We start from the raw sequence: 11,252 nt of genomic DNA on the forward strand, positions 1-11,252 counted from the left end.
AAAAAAAAAAAAAAAAAAAAAAAAAAAAAAAAAAAAAAAAAAAAATTCAAGTTGACCTGGGGGTGGGACAGAGAGGGGAAGGGGGAAATGAGGGAGATCAGGTTTGCCTGGAGGAAGCCCCTGTCCAATGGGGAACAGAAGCATAGAGGAGGGAGTGGTTCAAAGTCAATGCTCCAGGCTGATTGGAGAACAACAATGTCCCTCTGGGGCTCTGTCAGTCCAGAACAGCTCCCCCTACCCAAATGTCTTCTGCCAGGGGCAGTCTGCCCCTCAAGCCTCCAGCACAACCATAGCAATCAGGTGAAGACCCCATCTTTTAATCTTTTGAGTCCAAGTCCAACTTCCCTACTGTACACCTCCACTTAGCTCAGCAGGGGGTTCCAGAAGCCTCCCAGCCCAGATCTAAGTACATGCAGTGGGGGTTAACAAAGCCCCCCAGCTTCCAAACCCCTTCCCCAAAGGCCCCATCAAGGGCTGGGGAGCAATGCAAAATAACCCCAGAATCCTCATGCATTGAAACTGAGAAGCTATGCTGTCCATTCACAGCGCCTGAGGGTGGTAGGGGCTCCCTGCCCCCACGACCCTGTTCCAGACCCCCCAGCCCAGCAACAATAATAAACAGCTAGCTCTTTTTCTTTATGACACCAAATTTCTCCAAGCCCAACAGCTCCTTCCATCACTACCTCAGCCATAGATCACATTAAAAACTCACAGAGGGCAACTTAAACACATCACATTTGTTTCTCTCTATATTATTTCAAAAGTAACGGCATTAAAAATGGATTTTACTACAGAAAATAAATATCAGCACGTGGGCCGGGAGCCCAGATGGAGGAGAGAGCCCACCAGGGGAATGTCCCTGAGGACTTGGGCACAGTTAGGTACTGACCAGATTAGAAAGGCCAGGCTACACCTTGGGCTGTGGGGGATTCCTGGGAGGGGGCAATGCCTGCCCACCTGGGCATCTGCCCCAAAGCCGGATGAAGAAGGACAAGTCACTGGTTTGGGCTGGTGGCCACTGGTCCCCCAAAGCTCATGCCCTCACTGGTCTTTGCAACCCCTGAAGAGTGGGAGCTCTGGGGCCAGAAGTTCACCAGTCTCTGGGGATTACTCCAACTATTGACACAGCAGGAGAAAAAAATGAATTCAACTTACTATCCAGTTTGATTTTCCATTACTATAAAAATAAATATACATCTGCTCAAAGGAGGGAAATGGCAAGCAGCATGCACATGCCACCTGGGGGGTCCCCCCACAACCCAGCCTGCCTGCCCCCCCCCCCCCCACGCCAGGCTGGGGGACAGACAGACTGGTAATCTTTCACTTACAGCCCTAGCTCACAGTCACACACACCGGGCCACACGGAACAGGAACAAGCCAACAATAGAAACACCCCAAATGCCCCTGGCAGGACTCTGCCCAGGCCCGGGCACATGCCCCCGCCCAGCCGGCGGCGACAGCAGCAGCGGACAAAATGTGGCCACCCTGACCCGGAGGCAAAGCTTGTCCTCACACCCTGAGCTCTGCCCAGGGAGCTGGGGCCAAGTCCCGCCTGACACCAACTGGTCCGGCGGGAAACGCCTGCCCAGCCAGACAGGCACAGGCCCCCCAAGGGTCCCTCCTTGTGCTCAGGGACCAGGCTGGTGCAGTCCGGCCCTGCCTCCCAGGGTGACGCCTGGGCCCAAATTCAGCTGGCCCTGCCAGTCAGGCACTGGTGCAGAACCGAGGGCACCAGGCTCAGCCCCTCCCAGCCCAGCCCCAGGGCCCCCAAGCTGGGAGGGAGGGGAGACTCCCCACCCCTCCACATCTGGCCCTGGCCCCCAGGGTCTGCGGTAGAGAATTCCCGCCCCCGCTTCTCTCTCTCCCTCCTCCCGCTCTGTGCCCGCTGCCCGCCTCAGGGACAGCCCCAGCTCCCGCCTCCGGCCAGCAAGGCCCACATCCTTCCTCCCTCAGCTGGCCCCTTCGCCTGGCAGGAGGCTGGGGGGTCAGGCTGCTGGGGAACCCCCCCAAGCTCCCATCAGTCCTCATCCCCAGCCCCCAAACTCTGGGTTGCTGTCCCTTTTCCTGTAGAACAGGAAACAAGGTTATTTCCTAGACTCAGAGCCAGCCCCCTGCCCCTCTGGCTCTGCCCGGGGACCCAGACCCAGCAGGGGAAGGCGCCCTCAACCAGCAAGCAGAGATTCAGCAATTCACCCCAGCTCCCTGCCTAGGGGGCTGACAGCTGTCACTCAGCACCCCACCCCCTGGGGAAGAGGGGGCCGATTCAATCAGAGCCCCAGAGGAAACGCATTGATAGGCGATTATTTATTTATTTATGCAAAAGTGAGCCGACTTTGTTCGCCAGGTAACCGGGCACGCGGCCCAACCCCTTCAGCCCTAGCCGCCCCCAAATCCCTCCTCCGCCCCACACCCCCTTCGGGTCATTAGGTCCCCGCCCCTCAACTCCCCGAGAGCCAGTGGATCCTAGGGATTTGGGGGTTGGAGGGGAGGGGCTCCTCCCTCCGCAGTCTCCCCTTTTCCCAGCGCCGATCCTAAAATCCAGCCTTGTTCTCCGCTCCCACGGTCCCCCCTTCATTCCCCCCCCCCCCACATTCTCAGCAAGCTGGAGAGCAAATTGCAGTTTTAAATCCAAAGGCGGAGGGAGGGGGAAGGAGGAGGGGGCGCGCGGCAGCGCTGGGCGCGCACCTCGCCCCCGAGCCGGGGGAGCCGCGGGGCGGCCAGGAAACCCGAGAACCCCCCCTCCCCGCCCCCCCCTCCCCGTCCACCTCCCCCTCCCCCTTCCCGGCGCTGCCTGCCAGGCTTCGAGCCGAGCCCAGCCGAGCCGCGGGCCCCGGTGGAAACAAAGACCGATCGCACCGCGGGCACCGCAGCCACCGGGTCCAGCGGACCGGACCGGGGGACGCGGGCCCCCCCCCACCGTGCGCTGCACAAAAGAGCCCGGCCGGCCGGTCCCCAGCGGGGGTCTAGGGCTGGGGAGGAGGCGCCACTCACCGGAGTGCTGGGCTGCCGGCTCCGTGGGTCCGAGCCAGGCGAGGGGTTTTAGGGGGCGTCTGTCTTCCGGCGGTGGCAGCGACGCGGGCGCCCGGCTGCTGAGGAGAGGAGTCGTGGAAGAGCCCTGAGCCGCCCGCCGTCGCTGACAGCATGGCTCGCGCCTCGGCTCACATTCTCCGCCGCTAACTCCGCTGGACACGGCCCCCCGCTCCCGCGGCGCCCCCCCACCTCGATCACTCCTTCGCTCTCTGCGCTCCCCTCGCCCTCCCGCCGCGCACACACTCTCCCAGCCCTGGACACCCCCGCCCCCACCCCCCAATTGCAAACCTGGGAGGGAACGCGCCCCGCGTAGTCCTCCTGCTCCTCCTCCTCCGCCCTCCTCCCTCCCGCTCTCTCTGGCTGTCTGTCTGTCTCTCAGACTGTCTCTATTTCTCGCTCTCTCTGCCTTTCTCTGCTCTCCAAGCTGGGTGGGAAAAGGAAATGAGGACAGAAAGCAGACGCTGGCTTTGGGTGGTGGTAGCTGGATTCCCTCTCTCCCTCCCTCCCCCTCCTCCCCTCCCTCCTCCTGCCTTCTGCTCTCTCCGCTGCCAGCGGGGCTGAGCGCAGCCTGGCGGGTGGCTCGCTCTGCCCGCCCGCCCGCCCGCCTGTCTGTCTGTCTGGTCCGCCTCGCTCGCTCCCTCCCTCCGTCTCTCGCCCTCGCCCTGCCTGCCTGCCTCTCTCCGTCTCCGCCGCCGCCGCCGATGCCTCTGCGAGCTCGCCTTACCTTCGCCGCTCACCATCCGGAACCCTAGGGGGGAGCGCGCGCGCGGCACGCCGGGACTTGTAGTCCCCGCCCCGGCCGCTCCGCGCGCGGGGAGGGCGGGGCCGCGCTGGGTGCTCCGACGGCGCGGCCGGGAGCCCCGGGGACCCCGTGCCTGGGGCGCGTCTGACTGGGGCGCGTCCTCGTTTACCAACGGGCGCAGATCCTCCCCAAGAGTTACGAATGGTCCCCGTGTTCCTTGTCTCCACCGGGGGGCTCTGGTTCGAGCGGAGGTTGCGAGTGGGAGTGAAGGGGCGGGGTCTGAGAGCGGAATGGGAGTGGAATAGGGAACCAGGGGATTAGCCAAAGGGGCTGCGACTTTCTGGGGCGTCCCAGTTAAATGTGAGGAGGAAAGGACGGAGGAGAGGACCGGCTCTCTCAATCTGGGGACGTTATCCTTTTCTGAAAAGGTTTCTTATTGAGTAAAGCGCAAGTATTTATGGCGGGAGGGCTGCTGGGGCGGGGCAGCGGAGGAGACCCAGCCAGCGCTGCCTCCCCACTCGGTGACCCCTCCTCTCAAACTCCGAGCTCTGGGTTTCGCCCTTGCAACCCAGCTTTCCTACATGTCCAAGGGCGGCGAGGGCTCAGAAGTCTTGGATAATCCACAGATAGAACACACACACCCTTTTCCGAATTCTACTGAGCATTTGCGTTGTGTCAGGAAGCAGGATTCAAATTGAACGGTGCTGACCTCCTACCGCGGCCGGGGGCTGGGCTCAGCACTTTCACCTACCTCCTCTTCAGGTCACATCTGTTCTCCAGCCCCTGGCTCCTGGGCCCCCTCCCTAGCCTATCCCACAGATGGGAATGTGCGCTGCTTGAGGGCCTTGTTACCGCCCCCAGAGATGGCTGAACTGCTGCGGTAAAATCGTGCTGTTATTTCCATTTTAGAGATGGGGGCACTGAGGCCCAGGTTCTTCTGGTTAGCAAGTGGCTGAGCCCAGCTGGGTTTGAACCAGGGTCTGACTAACTCCAAACCCCACAAGCTTAAACCCTGGGCTATGGCAAGCAGTTGTGATTCCCTCCATTTCTGTAACTGACCTTCTCTCCCTGTGTCTGTGTGTCCTTTCTTGGCAATTCAACAAATGTTAACTGAGGTATGCAGGGCTTGCAGGGGACTTGGAGATGAATAATGCATAGTGGCTGTCCTGTCCTGTGTCCTAGGTGTCTACCAACGCCGGCCCTGACTGGCCCTGCGGCGTTCCCACCTCATTGGACCACCTCATCTGTGTGTCTGATGTTCCACACTCTGTGTCTGCTGGCCTTGTCTATCTTGCTCCAGGTCTGAAGTTCCTAGAGCAGTGCCTTTGTCTCTGGCCTCCCTGTTTCTGACTCTTCCTTTGGCCTTGCAGGGTGATGGCCAGTGTGTGACAAAGGCAGCTGGTGACATTTTGCCAACTGCAGCTCCCTGGTCACTATCTTCCCCACACCTCCACTCCTTCCAAGGAGGTCCTTCTCTATGGCAGTCCGGTACCCCCAGAGGACAAAAGATGGGATCTGGGGAGCACTCTCTATTGGCCCTTGGCAGAGGGTGTGTGCAGCAGTAATAGGAGAGGTCTAGGGCTCTAAACGGTACACTATTGATTTGGCATCATGGGGCTGCCATGACCGGCTGGAGAGACCATCATCTTGGAGCAGCTTCTCCTTGCAGACAAGTTAGACCTTGGGTTCGAAGATTTATTCATTGAGTGGGAAATATACTCATAAAAGTAGTGGCTAAAGTCATTAGAAATTCTGCAGCTCCAAAGCCTGGGCCTGAAGTGATCGCAAATAGATGAGGCTTTGGCACCTTGCCCTAGCTGGCCCCCTATAGGACAGACAACTTTGGCGTTGGGGAAGGTGAAAGAGACCCAGGTTCCTCCTCCTTTCTCTCCCTTCCCCCATTACCCATTAGATTCTGCCCCTGGACATGAAGACTCTACTCAGTTTGAATCAAGTTTTAGGAGGGAGTTGGGTGGGATAATATAGGATGGTTTCTGGGGTGTGGAGAGCCCCAGTAGGCTGGGATGAAGGGGAGTTTGGGAAAAGCGTGGGAGGGGGAGGTTAAGTAATGAGATGCAGAGGGCAAGATTAGTAGGACCCATGGCTCTATGAGTTAGAGGGAAATAGAAGTTAGATAGGGTTTCCCAAGGATGCCCCTCCCACCCCAGGCTACTTCAGCGTCCCCTCCCCTGTGAGAGTGAATTCCGTTAGCCCTTAAAGTGTTGATCATCACTGGAAACCAAGCATTGCAGAGTCTCCCTGTTATCTGGGGGCTGGTCTTTTTCGTGGAACCTCTCCAAATTGTGTTGAGCTGGGGAGGGGGTCTCCCCAAACTCAAGCTGTCTTCCCGTGGGCTGCTGCTGCCACCTAGTGTCTAATCTCCATTTCTGCTTCAGCAGTTAGCAAGCAGGAGGGAAAGGAGGCTTGAGGCAGAGGACACAGGTTCTGGAAGCGCCTGAATCATCCCTCTCTGGGTTCAGCTCCCTCCAGCTGCTTTTGTTTCAGTGTAAGCAGAAGGTGGTGTAGCTAGACCCTAGAAAATAAAGATGAGAGTCTGGAGATAAAGTTGTGGAGTCGGGTTTGAGAGGCCATGTGGAGTAGCAGCCAGACAGGCCTGGTCCTGATCTTGATTTTACTTGTGTGTCCTCAGTCTGTGTGAGTCTCAGTTTTCCCGTGTGTAAAATAGAAGCAGAGCTGTTGAGAAGATTAACTGAGCACATAGATGTAAAAGCACTGTGAAAACTGGCAAGGGCATGGTGAGAGAGATGATGAGTCACACTAATAATGACAATAACTGACAGGTCCCAGCAGCCTGGAGCCAGGCCCTCGGGCCTCATGGAAAGGGCAGGATAGGGTAGGGACTAGCATGGCCCTCCCTGAATAAGGAATTTCTGGGACTGGCCCTACTCCTGGGGCTGCCTCAGGGGAGGTGTGGACTGCTAGAGGGTGGTTCAGCCCAGTATGAAGAAGGGGAGACAGAGGCCTAGAGAGGTTGTGGGCCTATCCTAAGCTATTGAGCTGCAGATCCAGGAACAAGAGGCCTATTGGACTGGAGCCATTATGGCCCTGGTTTTCCCCTTCTTTGGATGGGAACAACTCAAAGCTGGAGCCCAAGAGGCCATGCAAGCAGGAAGCCTCCCTCATTGTGGTACAGTGGGGACTAAGGCCCCCAGGCCCCGTTAGCCCTCCTCCTGGGCCAGCCTCTTTCCCCTCCCCCGTGCAAGTCCTCCCACATTCCTCTAGGCCACAGGAAACCCCAGCTGCAGCCCAGACTTCAAACAGCTCCTCCCTCTGGGGCAGGGGGTGTGGGAGGAGAGGCCAGAGGCCAGAGGGCAAAGGTCAGCTTTGTTCCTGCCGGGGTGGTAAGGGACCTGGGGGAGACAGAGGGGGAGCAGGGTCGGGCCCTTGACAGCCACACTGAGTGTGTGTGAATTCCTGTGGCCATCAGGGTTGTGTAGTTCCCGCTGTGCGACTGTGTCTGGGGGATAACTGTGTGTCCTCGGTTTGCTTTCGCTTGCGGGCCTGACTTCTGTGTCTGCGTGTGAAGCAGTACATGTTTGTCTGTGGGTGCTCAGCCTGGGATCCCATTGACATGTCTGTAGGTGCCATAACTTGTATCACTCTGTCTGGTTCATTGGCGCGGTCAAAGCTACATGTCCTTATATGAAGGTGACCTGGTATGGTTCTTTGTGTCCAAGAAGGGTGTCCCTCTCCTGCCTCTTCCCCTCCCATCTTTCCTCCCCATTGTCACCAAAGGATTCCTTCTGAAAAATGAATCTGGCTGGGCGCGGTGGATCACACCTGTGATCCCAGCAGTTTGGGAGGCCAAGGTGGGCGGATCACTTGAGGTCAGGCGTTCGAGACAACCCTGGCCAATATGGCAAAACCCCATCTGTATTAAAAATACAAAAATAAGCCGGATATGGTGGCTCCCGCCTGTAGTCCCAGCTACTTGGGAGGCTGAATCAGGAGAATCACTTGAACCCGGGAGGCAGAGGTTGCAGTGAGCTGAGATGGCACCACTGCACTCCAGCCTGAGCAACAGAGTGAGACTCCGTCTAAAAAAAAAAAAAAGTAAATCTGACCTTGCTACTACCCTGCTCAAAACCCTTCAGTGGCTCCCCATTGCCCAAGGCTTAGGATCCCAGCTCGAGTGCGTGGCAGACAAGACCCATGCCTGCCTTTGCCATCTTCATCTTTAGCCACTAACCCCTCTGAAATTTCACACTCCTAGCACACCTACCTAACTGTAACTCCCTGAGCAGTCTCATTTCTTGCCTTTGAGCTCACTTAATTCTGTCCAGTCTGGAATGCCCTTCTGTTGCTTCTTTCTTTACCAAGCAAACTCTTACTCTTACTCTTACTCTTGTTTCTCATGAATCAACACCTCCTCTGAGAAGCCTCCCAGACTTCCCCCAGCCCAGTTGAGTTAGGACTCTCCCCTGTTCTCCCACATAGCTTTATTGTCATTTTGTGCCTGCATCTGTCCCATTATCACCCATCACCATTAAACTGTGACCTCTTTGAGAGCAGGAACTGTGCCATACCTCCTGTCCTGTGGTGGGAAGTTTCTGAAAAGACCTGGTTCTCCCATCCCAGGGGAAAGTTTCTTGCAGTTTTGGATGTAGTACTCAGAGTCACCACTAGAGAGAGTGTGAACATCACTGCAGGACCATCCAGGCTGTGTGTGTGTGTGTGTGTGTGTATGTGTGTGTGTGTCTTAGATACTGTACCTGGGAGACAACTACTGGAGTGGAGAGAGGATCCACTCAGCTCAGTCCTGGAGCAGTGGGATCCAGATTAGACTCCATTCCCCACAATGAGTCCTGGGTCCCCCAGATTTCTTCTTTATTTTCCCCACAACTCAGGGCCCATACCCCTTGGTTTTCCCCCTCCTACTTCTTGCCTTTGACTCTCCATCCCTCTTCTTCCATGCCTCATCTTCACCCTCAGCCCTCCCACGCCTAATTATTGGCACTTGCCTAGCCTGAATGGGCCTTACTCCACCATACCTCTGGGCCTTTGCACATGCTGTTCCCTCTGCTGGAGATGACCTCACCCTCTGGCTGCTTCATCAAGCAGATTTTTATTTCACAGACTCCAAGAAATCCCCCAGACTTGGCTCCCAGACTGACCTTGCCCCTAAGTGTTGTCATTGTTTACTGTTCTGCCTCCTAGACAGGACCAGCCTACAGGAGACATCAGTAGATGTGTGTGAAATTAATAAATGACTTAGTTCTTTTACGAGTACAATCCTCAGCATGTATGGAGCTACCCCTGAGCCCTGTGTGCACCAGGCCCTTCCTGGTCCTGACTCTGGGTCAATATGACACTTTCCCAGGCTGCTCCTTCAAATAAAGAAATATGACCCGGGGAACACATGAGACTTTGAGTTCAAATCCTGGCTCTACCATCCGCCTGTATGACCTTGAGCCAGTGTTGTAGCCTCTCAGAGTCTTGTTTCCTCTTTTGTAAAATGGGGATAATCACACATCTGTGCTGCCTTGTGGTGAAGATCAAGTTAGACGATGCATGCGAAATACCCAGCATTAGTCAATTAGGTGTCCTCCTCCCCCACCATGAACTTGGAAATAAAATTGCCCTCTGAGTCTTAAACCAGTAAAATCCACGCATCACGGAGGAGAAGAGCCAGGTGGGGGAGTGAATGAGGCGAGAGATGGTTTTGTAAACGACTGAAGAGTTTTGTGAACGGTGCAAACCGCAATCAAGGTGACCCGCCTGTAATCTCAGGGAGGCAGGGCGAGGATGTGATTGAAATTGAGAAAGCAGAAGCCTAATCAATTGCATTGTGCTCTATCTGAAGGGAACAGAAGGCAGCACAGAAAATGGGGTGCAAGGGAGAATTCATCTAACTGTTTCAGAGGGAGAGACAAGGAAGGTACCAGTAGACACAGGGATTCCAGGCTCAGGAGGCCCTGGTCTCTACTGAGGAGCAGTGAGGGGCCTGGTGAACTCCGGGTGGTTCACTGCCCTGCTGGGCTTTCGTTGAAACCAAACAGGCATCCCAGTACCAGACAGAGCCCTGTAGGGCGGACAAGAATATTCTGGTCCCTGAAAAATGCTATGGAGACTGAGAGCACTGATTTTGGAGTCAGAAGACTTGGTGTAAGCCCCTGCTCTGCCACTTCTGTCCTGCTGATTCACTTCACTGTGCCTCAGTTTCCTCATTAGCAACATGAAGATACAACAAACTCCTCCTCGTAGGGATCTGCGAGGATAAAATGGCAGCATGCATGCACTTAGCAGGATGCCTGGCACAGAGTCAACAATTTGCAAATGGTAGTGACAAAGAGAATTAACATGTATTGATCATTTGATTACTATTTCAGAGATGAGGAAATCGAGGCTTGGAGAGGTGAAAAATTTACACTAAATCACACAGCTAGTGAGTGGTGGAGGCAGGATTCACACCAGGCACTACAGCTCCAGTGCCATGCTCTTCTCTGCTTATTTCATGGCAGGTAGAATCACTGGCCTCTGGCTTATACATCAGGCTCTTGTGAGTTTGGTCAACCAGAAACTGTATCCCTTGGGAAGCCTTGGCCCCTGAGACTTTTTCTGTAGAGCTAAGGCTCCCACCCCTATGACAACCCCTCTGAGCAGCCGTTTGGCTTCTCTCCATCTTATTGCTCTCATTCAACAACCCCCAGCACAGGGCAGGACACAGGGAATTCTCAGTCTGCATTGATCGCCTTATCTTTCTTTCCTTTAGGTCACCCAGCATAGGAGGATTTCCAGGGAATCTTTCCACCAATAACTAGAAGAGGCAAGATCATACACACACACACACACACACACACACACCACACCCCACAGATGCTCTCTTCCCAAAGCCTAGAGGCAATGAAGTCTAGTGAAAAGACCATGAGCTTTGGTGTAAGATCTAGGTTCAAATCCTAGCTCTGTCACATACAGCTGCATGCCCTTGGTACATCATGTAACCCCTGAGCCTCAGTTTTCTCACCTACAAATGGGACTAATCACAGAACCAGGCTCAGGACTGGATTAAAATGAAAATATGGCTGTAAATACATCTGACATTCAGAGGACACTTAATAAATGAGTTATTATGATTACAATTTTCCTCCTCTGCTTGACTATGAACTCCTCCTCCAGGGCAGGGACAGGTCTTATTCATGTTTGTGTTCCCAGGGTCCTCCTTAGCAAAGACTCAATGCTTTGCAGAGTCAATGCTCAGTAATGATTTGCCAATTGCAGCAGTGATTCCCAGCTTCCACACTCCTTCCCTGTCCTTTCCCTTAGTCAGTCAGATGGTCAACAAAAATTTACTGACGGGAGAGGTGGGAATCTTTATTCCCTGCTCCCCTTGTTTTCACACGGAGGCATGTCAGCTTCCCGAGTTTCTCTAAGAGGAATGAGGGAGTGTGAAGATTCATCGTGGCACAGGTGCACTGCAGGTTGTTCAGCATCCCTGATCCCTACCTGTAGGAGCCAAACA

General features: G+C 55.3%; 1 protein-coding gene across 4 annotated transcripts in view; it reads right to left on the reverse strand.

Annotated features, from left to right (window-relative positions):
- Nucleotides 1-3,228, reverse strand: part of AHDC1 (AT-hook DNA binding motif containing 1) — a 70,767-nt gene extending 67,539 nt beyond the window's left edge. For 3 of the 4 annotated variants that reach the window (XM_025362984.1, XM_025363003.1, XM_025362973.1), the window contains exon 1: nucleotides 2,992-3,228. The gene's annotated coding sequence lies outside the window, so the exon portion shown is untranslated. The remainder of the gene's footprint in view (nucleotides 1-2,991) is intronic. The other variant, XM_025362994.1, reaches the window with a different exon arrangement.
- Between the last annotated feature and the right edge of the window lie 8,024 nt (nucleotides 3,229-11,252).

Source organism: Theropithecus gelada, chromosome 1 (assembly GCF_003255815.1).
Source record: "Theropithecus gelada isolate Dixy chromosome 1, Tgel_1.0, whole genome shotgun sequence".
NCBI classification, from domain to species: Eukaryota; Metazoa; Chordata; class Mammalia; order Primates; family Cercopithecidae; genus Theropithecus; species Theropithecus gelada.